At 39.6% G+C, this 15674-nt stretch overlaps 1 protein-coding gene across 1 annotated transcript in view; it reads right to left on the bottom strand.

Moving 5' to 3' along the window:
- EYA4 (EYA transcriptional coactivator and phosphatase 4) overlaps positions 1–7025 on the bottom strand; it is a 318259-nt gene extending 311234 nt beyond the window's left edge. Inside the window, exon 1 of the mRNA XM_058735321.1 lies at positions 6795–7025. The gene's annotated coding sequence lies outside the window, so the exon portion shown is untranslated. The remainder of the gene's footprint in view (positions 1–6794) is intronic.
- Positions 7026–15674: the final 8649 nt, after the last annotated feature.

The following is a 15674-nucleotide window of genomic DNA, read 5'->3' as shown; positions in this document are numbered from 1 at the left end:
CGGACAATTTTACATTAAAATTCTGGAGTTGGATGACCCCCCCGCCGAATATTCCAGGATTGTCCATAGATCCCAGATCAACACTACTATATCAGATAAACATAAAAATCTCAATTGTATTTTCCTCTGAAATGTATCTCAGATTTCTTGCCCCAATATTTTATCCCATCCTACCACTTGCTGTCTAGACCTCTTTATTGGTTTCTGAGGGTTAGATCAAGGCCTATTTAGCCAAATGCTCCAGATACTACAGAAAGCGATTGAAGGAACAAGCTATTATGTCTGTGTATAAGATACATCATTACCTCTTTTCCTGGAACTTGTAAAGGATTTAGGAAACTCTTTTTCAGGCACAAAGGTAACACATTAAAAAATGTTAAATTCCTTAGTGTTTTTGAAAATCCTAACACGCAAAGAAACTAAGGTTCTGAATTCACACACACACACACACACACACACAATAGCTCAGAAAATGTACTTCAATCCAGGTTCCTTCTAAAAAAAAAAGTCTTCACTAGACTATACAAAATTTTGCACTAACTGGTAGATTTTGTAATTTTTTATTAGGTATTAAAATAAATTGGATAACGATCTAATTGAGGAAGATAAACTTGATTCATCCGAGGACTTTTCCATCATGGAATAAGATTTATTTCTAATCTGTAAGATTCTTATACATATATTTGTGAGTAAGCTGTTTTATTTGAAAGCACAAACTATTACCACTGAGAACAGAGGAAACCCACCTGACAAATTTCCCCAACCCCCATGATGAGCAAAGCAATTTAATCCTAAACCAAATACATTGGTTACCAGAAAGTCCTAATGATGTCTTCCTAAATTACTTAACAATTTTTTTAATGTTTACTTATTTTTGCAAGACAGAGAGAGTCAGAGCACCAGAGGGGTAGGGACAGAGAGAGGGGGAGACCCAGAATCCTAAGCAGGCTCCAGGGTCAGAGCTGTCAGCACAGAGCCTGGCTGGGGGTTCCAACTCAAGGAGCCCTGGGACCATGACCTGAGTGGAAGTCCGACATTTAACTGAGTCACTCAGGCGCCCCCCGCCTCCCAAGGTACTTTAATTTTAACTTTATCCTAAATGCAACTTTAACTTCAGTTTGATCATAATTGACTTTACCACATGATATTTGATTGGCTATGCCTTATTCTTCGATACTCGGGAAGTGCTTCAGAGAAGTACATGCAAATGGTCCACCGTCCCTGTTTACCTACTTGTGTGGATTGTGTGGATTGTGTGGATTCAGTAGTTGTAAGTTCTCTTGTGCCGTGTATCATCGGCAACCAATCAGATGACACCAGTACCCCTGAGTAATAGACATTGAGAGCTGTTAGGGACTCAGGTATCCCTGAGTAGGAGCTTGACTATGAGTGAGAATTTAAGACACTTGCTTCCAGTCGAGTTGCGGAGTATAATTGATGAGCAGAGGGAAAGAGAGAAAAAGAGCGATTGAACAGCAAATGCTGAGAGATCATCTAATTTCACCTGCTTTTTCTATAAATGAAACATGAAGTAACTGATTCCTCTTAGATTAGGACTGGGGACATGGCTTAGGGGGAAAAATTAGTCATTTGAGATTCAGGAAACCTGAATTCCAGACTTAAATTTGCCATTAATATTAGGCAAGATAGTTTTTCTGTGTCGAAGTTGCCACAGATGTTAAATGAGAGGATTGGGTTAGAATTCCATGATGCTAATCTTTAACGAGGCTGTGTTCATTCCCAGGCTAATACTATTTCATTTGAACATTTACATTCTAAATACAGGCATAGTAGATGGTGGTCTTTACCATCAAATTAGCATCAGGAAGTCCTCCTTATAGTAATTATAATTATTACCCAATTAATATTAGCTATTTGGGGACAGATAATGTGATGTTTTTTAAGCTATGTTAAAATTATACTTTTTAAAATTGTTAAGCAATTTTTTTTTCATTTTTTAACAATAAACACAAGTATTTTTTTTAATATATGAAGCTCCTACTAAGTATCACCCACATTTCTGGGTCCTGGGGATACAGCAGTAAACAATTTAGAAAAGAACCCTGTCGGGGCACCTGGGTGGCTCAGTCGGTTAAGAGTCTGACTTAAACTCAGGTCATGATCTCACGGTCCATGAGTTGGAGCCCCACGTCAGGCTCTGTGCTGACAGCTCAGAGCCTGGAGCCTGCTTTGGATTCTGTGTCTCCCTCTCTCTCTGTCCCTCCCCTGCTCATACTCTGTCTCTCTCTGTCTCAAAAAAAAAAAAAAACATTAAAAAAAATTTTTAATAAAAAAATAAATTAAAAAAAGAAAAGAACCCTGTCTGTAAGTATAGACAGACAACTGAGAATATGTAAATATAAAAATCAAAATAATCTCAGAGTGTAATTAATTTCTTTAAAGAAATAAGACAGTGGGACACCTAGGTGGCTCAGTTGGTTAAGCATCTGAGTCTTGATTTTGGCTCGGGTCATGATCTCACTGTCGTGAGTTTGAGCCCCATGCTGGGCTCCATGGTTAGCGAAGATTAAGATTCTCTTAATCCTTAGGATTAAGATTAATCTCTCCCCCTCTGCCCCTTCCCTGCTTGCTCTCTCTGTCTCTTTCTCAAAAAAAAAAAAAAAGCAGTGAATTTTATAGAGAATATTTGGTAATATGACCGGGGGTGGGAAGATGTGGTTATAGATCGAATGGTCACTTCTAAAAGGGAAAAAAATGGGGATAAGGTGTACATCACGCGAGTGAATCAGTTCTGCCCAGAAGCACAGAGCTTGGAAGGTACACAAGCCATGTAGAAGGAATGATCTTGCCCTTCAAAGAATAGCAAGAAGGCCTGTGTGGTCTGGTATGAGATAAAGTCTGAGGAATAGGCGAGGGCTAACCTGGAGAACAAGTTGAAAGTTTCCACTGAAATATTATATATCTACAACAACTAAAAGCTCTTAAACATTAACGTAAATGTACTCAAGGGGAATTTTTACTTAAAACCCAATGGACTATACATAATTCTGCCTTGTACGGAATGTGAACATGGGGAGAGTGATGTGCCCTCACGTGTGTGTGTGTGTGTGTGTGTGTGTGTGTGTGTGTGTGAAAAAGAGAGAGAGAGAGAGATTTTGGCATGAACATTTCTTAAGAGAGTAGAGTAAAATTTTTTTATATATCTCACTTCCTTGTACAGAGACTGGGCAAGGACAGAATATGGGTAATACCTGAAGTAGGTGTTTAGAAGCACACTTAGTGAGTCCTCATGTGTGCCTTGGAAACTCAACAGCTCAGTTTGGGCTTGATTATAGAAAGTGGAATTATCCTCAAAAAGGAAAAGGGGGCGTTTGGTCCATGTGATGTATGGCTGGAGGCCAACATACTTTAAAGTCAAGGCATCACCAATATTCAAAATGTTGTGTAATTGCTAAGTAAACTACTTTAGTCTTGCCAAAACTTCAGTAAAGTCAGCTACACAGAAATTTTGGTTTAGAGTCACTTTTTTGAGGGAATCATGGAAGAGGGCTGAGTTTCATGTTTGCACTGATGCAGAGCCGTAAGCGTGGAGGTGATGTAGAGGGGGACTTGGGATCCTGTGAACTTTGGCACTTGAAGCCAGAAGAGACCACGAAAATACGAGTGTCCCAGAAATCTCAGGGAGAACATCAACTGAGTGGCGTGGGCTGGCTATAAGTTATGGAAACGTTCATTTGTGTGTTCATTTTCAGTATCTCACCACTGTGGAGTCTCTTAAAGGAAAAGAAAGTAATTGGAGGAGGGAGGGAGAGAGAGAGAGAGAGAGAGAGAGAGAGAGAGATCTTAGAAACTGTAAGCATCCATGATGCCAAAACACCGATAGGTGAGAAGAACAAGTCAAGTTCGTTGTTTCATACAGAGTGCTCAAAATAATTGGCCGATTGACTAAGTTTTCACTTCCCAGCAGCTTGCTTTGTCGTAAAATAGACAGAGCGCAAACATAAATATTTAAGAGTAGAAATACATTCATTTTGCTCCAAATTCGGAGACATTCATCAACACGTTTCAGTTTTATCAGCAGGAATCCATGTGACTGGGTTGTCCCATTTGCTCTGGGATTCTGGAGTTTTAAGTGGGCCAGGGTTTTGAAGTGTTGAAAGATATTATAAAGCACTTACAAGTATTCAGCTAGTCAGACCGCTCAATTAGCTGAACATTTATAACCTCAAAATTTTGACACAGCATGACTCATGTAGGAATGACCCCTTGGACAACAGATGGCTGTATTGTAGGTATGCTTGAGAGAAAGCATACAAAGCAATGTGATCTGAAGGAAATAAAGTTGGAACGTGTACATAAAGGAAAATTGAACTTAGAAACATGGATTGTACTCTTAAAAAAAAGGAAATGATCGAAAACTTTAGCTGATATACTTTTAACAACAGGGTGTTTACATTTTTTTTTTGTTTAAGAGTGTTTAAGGCACTCGTTTATGAGATGTGCCATAAAAACAATATAGACTAAACTTAATATCTAGTTAATATCTAGGCAGCCCATTCGAACTCATAAATACAAATGAACCATTTAGAAATAAATAAATAAACATGACAGGGTTTGGCAGTAAGAGCCACAATGTCAACCAAAAACCTAAATCCACAGCATTTTTATTTCTTTTTTTTTTCTCTTATAGTTGTGGGCTGCTTATATTCTGGAAAGTATTCTGGAGAAGGATTAATTCAAAGGCACATTTTAGGATGATATTTTTACCAATAAAATATATCAAGTTTTCATTAAGAGGTTTCCATCAGTTTTTAAAGGAGAAACGAAGGTGGTTTAAATAAAAACATGTATTTTCAAGTATGTGCAGTATTTCTAAAACTCAAGTTAATGCCACATAGAAATTCATTTTGGAGAAAGAAACATCAGATCCTCCAAAATACTTTACATGAATCCATAGGACACATTCAAAATGTCCCTCTCATTTGAAGCCTATTGTATACACATTATATTGGTACAGTGCTTTCTTTCCTCCCTCTTTCTTTCTTTCTTTCTTTCTTTCTTTCTTTCTTTCTTTCTTTCTTTCTTTCTTTCTTTCTCTTTCTTTCTTCTTTCTTTCTCTCCTTAATTTTCTGGGAGCACAAAATTACTCAATTACCATAAAATAATTCATGGAACAAGAAACAATAAACAATTTCTCCCAAGGGACCAAAAAAAAAAAATTATCTCCAGTGGGGGAAAAAAGGTCAGAAAAACCATCAGGATCCAGGGAGGAAAACAGGGCACAGGACATTCGTGCCCCTACCTGTGCTCACCACAGACGATTCCTGACCATTCAGAAGAGTGTGCCACATCCGGAAGCAGTGTACGTGGTTGATTAGATTTCCCACACTTACAGCTCCATTTGATAGAGTTATTTTGGGGCAGTACAAGGACTTTTATCTGACTCTATCGAGTTAGCAATAGGTGAAAACAGAACACAGTCCTTAAATTCAGCACATGTTACTTCCTCACAACTGCTGCTTAGTTATTAAAGTCATAATAAAGTAGTGTTCCTGCTTATCAAGTTTTCCAAAATAAATTTAAAAAAAATGAACAACGAAGAAATCAGTAAGGACAAAAAAATGAATTAGCTTATGCTGTTTTTCTCTTTTATATTGTCATTTCTCCCCTACTGCTATTAAGCAAGAAAGCATTTATGGACTAGGATGCATATTATGATTAATTGTTTATACAGACTATAAACGTACATTTTAATATTCTCATGCTTATTTGGGCCTCATTTCAACGCTACAGACCAGGTTATTGTATTTCTTATCCTCAGTTTATAGACGAACCTGAAGTTTAAAGAAGATAATTTATCAAAAATCAAACAGCTGGTACAGAGGACAGTCAATATATAAAAATTTTTTGATGTTTATTTTTGTTTTGAGAGAGAGAGACAGAGACAGAGCACAAGCGGGGGAGGGGCACAGGGAGAGAGGGAGACCCAGAATCTGAATCAGGCTTCAGGCTCTGTGCTGACAGCACAGAGCCCGATGCAGGGCTTGAACTCATGAACCATGAGATCATGACCCGAGCCGAAGTCAGATGCTTAACCAACTGAGCCAGCCAGGCACCTTGCCTGTGGTTACTATTAAATGCACAACTTCTGACTATAAATTATATTTTACCTCCTTTAATCATGCACCTGTAACTGTAGTGACTCCAAATAAATATCTCTCTAAAAGATAATTTATTACAATACCTATTATCCACCCAATAGGGGCACATATTAAAAGTATAATTCTTGAGTAGTTTTCACAGGGATCTTATAAAAAGGTACCAGTGCTCTGAAGATCACTTTGAAAAAATATTTTTTTTCAAAGTTCATGATTTGAATGACCAACAAATCAGAAAACGATCATACTTCAGCATCTTAGACATCATTATTAATTTCTCAAACTTTTCCTTTATATAATCTTTTTATATTCTTTTTCTAGTTTGAAGGATATTAAAAACCCATTAGGAAATTCAGCTGTTACAAGTAAAACTGAATTAAAAGAAAAAGAAATCAGGAGCAAGAGAGAGAGCTCTAACAATGATGGTAAGCTTGGGGCAGGAGGTAATCATAGTATTAATTGAGAAAAAAATGAAATACTGTGCTGTATGGGCACACAGAGCATTTATATATACAAAAATGATTTAAAATTGGCATTGGCTAAAATATTGTCCATGAATAAATTTTCAGACTTAAAAACAAAAACAAATACAACACTCATTATTACTGATAGAAAATACAATTTAAATGCAGAACAGTTAATTAGCAAGCATGGAATATTCCACAAATTACTTACAAGGACAAGTTAAGCCCTACCAAGGCTTCTGTGGTCTGCTCCTATGTGAGATAGTCGTTGTCACTGTATAGTCTTTTTGCCCTTCTGCTAAATGTTCCATGACTTCCTTGGCAAGACTGAATGTAGCTTATTCTCATAAAGTATCAGAACTCCCATAATTCTGATTTTTAGTATTATCCAAATTAATTACAACTTCAAGCAGTGACACGGACTAAAATAGCAAGAGCTGCTGGTGTTCTAAAACTACTCTCAGCATGTCCCAGCGAGTACTTGGCCAGGAGCACAGGCCACTTAAAAAAAGCATGTAACCCTTTAGACGCAACAGTCAATTAAGGCCTTGGGAGAAATGTCAGCCATAAGAATGAAAAGACCTTTCCATTATTTACATACAATTTTCCTCTAATTAGTGAGAACTGATTTTAATTTTTCCCCCTTCTTTTCTCAAACAGGACCATATGGGATCAAGCTTAGAAGGGCAGCTGCTTCATTAAAGACAGACAGAGAGAGAGAGAGAGGTCGTTTTTCTTGTCAATCAGACCTCATGATTCGTATAGAGACGGGTTCAGCAAATGCCTGTCAACTTAGCAGTCTTTAAAGATGTGTAAGGAACTTTGCTAGGGCCTGTGCTAATGATGTGAAACAGTAAGACATTTTCAAAAATGCCTGACAAAGTATAAAAATAATCAGAGTGTAGTGTCCCCAGCTACTGATGTCTAGGTGGTAGAAAAGAGATCCACTAGTCTTTTATTTAATACTGTTTGCTTGCCAAATAACTGTACATAATATGTTTAAAAAAATGATTTAAATGTAGGATAGTCAAAATAATATCTTAAAGTGACTTTTGTAAAGCAATTTGAAAAGACTTTTGAAATATTTGAGTAGAATTGACTATGGGATAATTATAAGTACTAGCCAGTCCCTAATATCAATCTGGTATTGACATATCTTTGGGGGCACGGATTGGGAAAGCTTTCACAGAAGTGCATGCGTTTCATTTTTTCTTCTATGGAATGGACAATACTAATATAATAAAATTCATTTTGCTGATGTTTTAATTTTATCTCTAGATTTGAGAATATTTATCTCTGGAGGGAAGAATGTTCTGGGTCTTTCTAATTACATTACCTCTTTAATATAACTTTGAAAAGTGTTTCTAGGTCACCAGATTATGAGGAGAGACTTAGACTAATTTACACATTTAAGAGTAGAATTTGAAAACACCATGCGTTTCAGCTTGACTTATTTATATTTATCTGTTTCCAAATGTTAACTTGGAATTTCCACATGGGAATTTCCAAATGAGGTAGCAGGCATATGATATTTCTCTAGCAGTTTTTACACTATACTGACAGTAAGAAAGATTGACATAAAAGAAAACATTAAGTATTCACAGCTTTGTTTCCATTTATCTTGACATTGTTATTGAAGACAAACTACCTAAACTTTCTTAAAATCCAAATGTATGCACAAGAGCCCAGCACTGCCCACAGCCTTGCACACGTGGCTTTAATTCAAATAAGAAGCAGTTTCACAAGCCGACCACAGGTTAACTATCCCCAGAAAATCTCCCTGAATTCCCCGGACCATTGTCTGAAGACAGGCCCAAACCAGAAAACGGACAATTCAAAACCAAGCCCAAAACACCCAGGTGAAGTCAGAACTAAAATGGAACGACTCCTGCCAACTAATAGGGTTCCTTTCTATTCTAATAGGATGCAACAAAAAATTCAGTCAATTCAGTTGTCTGGGGAGAAAGTAGCCTCTCAAGAACCAAGGAGTATGGGCAGAGTGTGTAGAGAATGGTAATGACTTTGTCTTCTTCCTTTCTCACATCTTTAGACCAAACCATCATGGAGAAACATGAAAACAATGTAGAACTCAGTCCGGAAGTAGGGCAGAGAGGGGCCCTTCATCCCAAGGGATTCCCAGTATTTGTCAATACGACAGTCTCCGGTGCTGCCTCCAAGCTTGCATAGCCTCATGAAGGGCCACATTTGCTAGCTGACTTGGTGAAGACCAGGACCTACTGGCCCAAACATTTTCTTCTCTCCAGCCCCTGGAAGAGTTACCTGCCTTCTACCACATGCCTTCTGTCCCCTTTCCACCATCAGTCTCTTCTAGTTGGGAAATATATACTCCCAGTCCTGATGCTGTTGACCAACTAATTCTTGACTCGGCTCCCTAACATATAAGTGAAATCAAAGAATCATTGTGTCGTTCAGTACTAGAGTCTTGGGTAACTGTCATTTTACAACGTGCCCAGGATTTATTCTAGATTCCTCCAATTTAAGTCTCTAGCATATGCCGGAAAGATTTTCCTAAAATGAAACCGTTCCTGTTTTTTTCAATTATCTTTCCTTCTTTAAGTCTTCTGGGGCTCCTCATTACGTATTTAGAACAGTGATTTGAAACACAGCACACACTCCAAAAACATCATGATATACCCTTCACCTTCAACATACTAGACTTGGTATTTCTAAATCACCTGCTGAAGAAGTTCTGCTAGAGTGGGGATCTTTCTCTCAAACCACTCCAATCCATTTTTTTTTTTTTTTTTTTTGCACAGAGAGATGGACTAAAAGTTTGCCAACCAGTATGCAGAGAGCCTGATTCTAGGGAGAAGAACAAAAATTTTAAAAATAAAAATAACAAAAGGAAAGGATCATGGAAATGAGGAAGAAAAGAGAAGGCAGGATTTCTTGCCCAGTTCTGAGGAGATGGCCTAGTAGGTGCCCATCCGAATGAGGATAACTGGGGAGTTGGGGCGGGAGGGATAAACAGAACGGTCACTGCACAGGACCGGCTTCCTGGGCATGTAATCTGTGCAGTTGCACCCCCAGCAAGGACTCACACTTGGTTCGCATTCTATTTTCACCATCTTGAAATTCTTGATTTTATTTTTGAACTTGTGTTTTACCACTGAAATCTACTGACACAATTGAGGACTCAAGAGTACAGATTTGCTCCATTTGTGTGTCCACTGTTCCTTGTTTCCCCATAAGCACAGAATTCTGGGAGGCTCACAATGCATTGGGAGTTCATTGATGCTCCGGGTGTATGCCAAACATGTTATGTCTATACCTGAGTGAACAGGGCGCTGACAGCTCCAAGAAGCCATACTTTCCTCTAGAACTAGAACATACTTCAAACCCAAAACACAATGATGTTCTAAGAAGCACGATCACCAAAGAACCCTCCCGTATCCTTGCTTTCTTACATTACTTCCCTGAATTAGCCAAAATCTTGTACTAAAAATGATGACATGGAAGGGAAGGGAGAAATACAGCAAACCTATAAGTCCTTTCTTTTGTTGGTCTCTCCTTATCCATCAAGAAGCCAAAGGATAAAGACTGTTGGGAACAACGTGTGCACATCGACAGATGCTACGGTTGTGATTTTTGTAGCATTTCTGCTTTTCTAGTAAGAACAAAATACATATGCATGTATAGGCTACGGAACGTGAGTTGTGTAATTTTGGTGATTTCGCATATGAGTGAAATGATCTTAGGTTTGCATTTAAAACTGGCACTGTCGGGGTGCCTGGGTAGCTCAGTCGGTTATATATCCGATCCTTGGCTTCAGCTCAGGTCATGATCTCACAGTTTCGTGGCTTTGAGACCCATGTGGGGCTCCTTGCTATCAGCTCTCTCTCCCTCTCTCTCTGCCCCTCCCCCGACTCGTGCTATCTCTGTCTCTCTCAAAATAAATAAGTCAACTTAAAAAATAAAAAATAAAATAAAATAAAACTGGCCCTTTATGATATAAAGATGAAGGGCCAAGTTCATGTTCATGTGACGTTTTAATGTTTCTTTACTTGGAACATTAAAAACAAATGAAAAAGACACCAAGACAAATTGAGAGAGAGAGAGACGGTAGAAAAAGGAGAAGACATTATATTTCAAGAATTTTAACAACACCTTTTCCTTACTCTAAAACAAGGGCCCCGCATTTTCATTTCATTCTGGGTCCTAAAAATGATGTACTTGGTCCTGCCATTTCATTACCTCCAATTCTCATTTTGGATTCCATAGTTGGGTTGAGGTTCTTATTCAAACCCCAAGTAAAAGACTACGTGATAGATTCTTCTCTATCTTGTGGCTTGACCAATTAGTTCTAGGGCCAGTTGAGGTATGCAGTAAATGCCCCCTTTGTGGCACGATTGGGACATAGAATCGTGGCTGGGGCTGGGCAGACAGAGTGGTTCAAACCTGGAGAAAACTTCTCCTAATGTACTATATTTTCAACAATTTTTAAAGGTAATATATTCTCATGACAGTTGTTAGAACCATGGGGAAAACCTGCCTAAGGACCCAGTGAAACACTCAGTTAAAATATCAATTTTGAGGGGCGCCTGGGTGGCTTAGTACGTTGAGAGTCTGACTCTTGCCTTTAGCTGAGGTCATGATCTCAGGATCCTGGGATCCAGCCTGGCAAGGTAGCAACTCCCCCTACCCCCCCGCACCCCCTCCCTCCCGACCCCCATGCTGGATGTGGAAGCTGCTTAAGATTCTCTTTTTTTCTCTCTCTTTCCTTCTTTCCCCGCCCCTCTCCCCCACTCACGTTTTCTCTCTCTCTTTCAAAGAAGTTTTGAGGATAAGGGACCTGTGGATGCTGGTCTGGGCTTCGTTTCTTTACAGGCACTTTCCTGAGTGCAAAGATGCCAGCACCCAACACAGTGACCAGCGTGGAATAAACACAGCAAGGAACACGTGAAAAATAAGTCCTGGGGTTTCCCTTGGTCCCACAAATTACAGCAGATTTAACTATGAAAATAATGCTCTCCTCATTTGGTTCTATCTTCCAATTTTTTTATTCACTGATAAACAAAAGGAAAGAAAAATAGGTAAAAAACAAAACAAAACAAAACAAAAAAAACAACAACCGAGTTATGCCGGTAAATAATGGGAGGAAAACGTATCTTCTTTTAAATTGGGGACATCTTGCCTTGCCTTGCCTTCCTAAGAACCAGGATCAGTTGTGAAGAATTGTCTTCCAGATTGAAGGGGAGGGGGGGAGAGTGGGAGGGAGGGGGAGGAAAGGGAGGCAGGGAGACTGAGCTGCTAGAGCGGCCAGGGGAAAGGGGGAGACCTCCCAGGCAGTTCAGTAGGTAGTGACATTGCAGAAGTGTCTAAAGGGGTATTTCAAACGGCGGTTGCTGGTTTTGTGATAAAATTCTCTCCTGCGTCATCTTAAAATGAAACCTACAGTCTCTTGCTAACGTTTTGATGGCAGTGGATTTTCATAGGTGGGGAAGCCTGGGGCCTGGGGTAAAGATTAAAATGGAGGGTGGGGGAAGGAAACTTCCAGAAGAGGACTGGGAAGTAGCTGACAGCAGTTAGAGTTATACAGATCTTATTTTATTTTGAAAGTTTATTTATTTATTTTGAGAGAGAGAGAGAGACAGCATGAGCGGGGGCGGGGCAGAGAGAGAGAGGGAGAGAGAGAATCCCCAGCAGGCTCCACACTGTCAGCACAGAGCCCAATGAGGGGCTCAAACTCATGAACCGTGAGATCATGACCTGAGCCAAAACCGAGTCAGATGCTTAACCCACTGAGCCACCCAGAGGTGCCCCGAGTTATACAGAGTTTGAAAGACTGTCTTTAGCATGTAAAAGAATGGAAAAATTAGCTCATTTCCCATTGAATATCTGGGTGCATATTCAATCTCCCTCAGTCCTTTGCCCTCTCCGAAAGGAAAGAACAAATTCCAGTGTCTCCAGTTTTACCATCTAGCACTTTGTCCAGCAAATGGGCTCGTTGGCAAGATCATGAAAGAGAAATGTCAGTAGAGATTTGTGGCAAGGGCAGAGAATATTTTCATCATAAAGGGAAAGCCTGTTTCCCTGGCCACCTTCAATGGCCTATTTCCTGGGCTCTAAATATAGAGCACCAGGGCTTTCCTCGCACCTGACCCTGAGTCTGCCAGCTGGGAGATTGGGTCTCTCTTCCAATATAAACTTGACACGTAAACAATATGTCTCAGCCACTTTTTTTTAATACAGGAAGTTTTTTTCTTAAAAAGTATGTTAATGATATATCGCTAAAATGAAAATATTCTGAGCAGCCACCAGCGGTCACCAAGAGATGAATCACTGCGACTCTAAATGGAAATCCTGGGCAATCACTCACAATACTTGCCTGAGATTGATTGATTCGTGGTATATCGGCCCTTAAGCACCAGGGCCCTCACCTGTCCCCGTGGCCTGAAGAAACCATTTGTGGTTTTGATCACATGTGATTTTCTCCTGCCCCTAGCTTTCCATTTCTGGTCCATCCATCACACACAGACACAGTCAGCTTTCTACAACACAAATTATATTGTGTTATTCCCTCCTCAGAAACCCTGCAAGACTCCCCACTGATTTCAGAAGAATCCAACCCTCTTAGCAGAGCAATCAAAACCCTTCACAACTGGAACTCAGTCTTCCTCTCTAGTACCTTCTCTCTCCGTCCCTCCTCTTTCCTGTACTTCCTACCCCTTCTCTAAATATATGTTTAAATACTCCAGTAAGTCTGGTTAGCAGTTACTCATGGGATCAGCAATAGTCATTCACTCTTTCATTTGGCATGAGAAATTAAGCCACGCTTTTTTTTTTTTCCCCAGGTGCGGAACATAGTGATTCAACAATTCCATATATCACCTGGCCAAACGTTACTTCTTTTTTTTAAAACTTTTTTTTTTTAACGTTTATTTATTTTTGAGACAGAGAGAGACAGAGCATGAACGGGGGAGGCTCAGAGAGAGGGAGACACAGAATCTGAAACAGGCTCCGGGCTCCGAGCTGTCAGCACAGAGCCCAACGCAGGGCTCGAACCCACGGACCACGAGATCGTGACCTGAGCCGAAGTCGGACGCTCAACTGACTGAGCCACCCAGGCGCCCCGCCAAACGTTACTTCTTTATCCTGACATTGATGGAAGGAGAAGAGGTTGGTTGAATAATGCTTATCCAGCCAAATATTGTTTATCCAATTTTTATTCGAGACATTTGATAAAAAAGCACACTTGTCAGCACTACCTTAGACCTAAATCGGAACCTTTGGAAACAGGATATGAAAATGTGAAGGTTAAGCAAGTTTCTCATGGCTATCTAATAACCCAGAGGTACTGGGTTTGAGAACTCCACGTATTTGACATGAGAAGCAATAGCATTTGCCTCAATATTATCTTTTTTATCTTAATCATCTCTATGCCACTCAAACGTTAATATACTGCCCATGCCCACTATGTATCCTGTAGGGCATACATTGCCCAGAATAGACATGGAGGACATACATTGCCCAGATTGATTGAACCAGAAAAAAAAAAAAAAGCTGAAAATACCTATAAATGTTCCAAAAGACAAAGGAAATATGCCAGAATGCTGCGGTTTTGCTGGGATTCGGTGACCAGAGCTGGAAATGTTTGATCTTAGAAGCCTTCAGAGAGATATACTGCTTTAAAAAGAAGAGAATCATTCCAACTTTGGAAATGCACAAAACCAAACCATGTGGAAGATTCATGAACCCTGATCAAGTTAAGAGTTGATATTAGTGTTTGATGGGAAAGAGAGAAGTTATACATGGAGAAGAAAGGGAGCCTTATTAGGTATAATGGTTAGAAGCACACAATGAGAGGACTTCGACAGGGAATTCATTCAACAATTATTTGTTAGATCTGATATGAACAGCAATACAGTTCTAAGAAATATGAAGTCATCCTGTGACTGTAACTGATACTCACTCAGCAATTATTTATTGAATGGCTTATATACATGCCAGTCACTGTTTGGGGCACCAGGAAGTCAGCAGTGAAGAAAACAGACAAAATAAGCCCATACCATCAGGAAGGTAGACAATAAACATTCAGACCACCAACATCCCTTCTAGCCTTCCTGCACTGAATAGCAGCAATAGAGTGTGAAGAATTTTTCTCCACGCAAAAGGTGGGCCATTCTAGCTAAAGGCAACCCTAGTATCTCTTGCCAATGGTTGTTTGAGGAAAGGGACTTAGGATCCAGTTCTGGGTAATAAGATGAAAAGAAACATTTGCTGGAGTCTAATAAAGGCACAGGAAACCAATTTCCCTTTCCTACTGGATGAAGAAGAAATATATGACCTCAGTTTTTGACACGAGGGGATCTATCCTTGGATGAAACCAACAACTGTTGTTAAAGGAAAAGAGATATGGAAAGAACTTGTTGAAAGAACCCTCCCAGAAGCCTGCACGATCTCTAGGCTTTTTCTTCCTTTCCTTCCTTCCTTTCTCCCTCCCCTGCTTGCTCTCTCTCTCTTCTCTCTCTCTCTCTCTCTCTCTCTCTCTCTCTGTCGAGACTAACTGGTCAGCACATTCTATGCTCTTTCCACTTTGCCACAAACTAGTTCTTATGACAAAGCACTTCCTGTGAGTAAGATCTCATAGTGGAATAGTTGTCAGGGCTTGGTAGTGTGAGAATTTCAATAAAAGAACGTTGGCGGAAGATGTGTGACTGCTAGTGACTGGAATGATAGTGTGCTAACAGTGAAAGTGATGAGACGTTGAGAATAAATCTGTGATAAGGGGTAACTAAATGGTATTAGTGGGAATTTCAAAGACAGAATTACAGTGAATATTTGGGAGTTATTAGCATTTTGCATAGGGACCACACATGAATCTTTGGGAAAGTCCAGAGAAGGACCTGAGAATAAGAGGACCCAGCAAAATAAAAGAGAATAAAACGCATGAACGAAGCTGGCTCAACCACAGGCAAATTTTAGGCAAGGTGCTTGAAAGAAGAGTTTATGGAGTATATGAAGAAAGCCTGTCAAAATGCAAAATGAACTAATTCATCGTTCCACTTTGAACTCTCAGGTTCAAGATATGGAGTGGTAAATAGCTGAACTAGGTTTATCAGCCTCTTAA

Source organism: Neofelis nebulosa, chromosome 6, assembly GCF_028018385.1.
Source record: "Neofelis nebulosa isolate mNeoNeb1 chromosome 6, mNeoNeb1.pri, whole genome shotgun sequence".
Classification (NCBI taxonomy): domain Eukaryota; kingdom Metazoa; phylum Chordata; class Mammalia; order Carnivora; family Felidae; genus Neofelis; species Neofelis nebulosa.
This window is presented reverse-complemented; position numbering and strand designations above follow the sequence as displayed.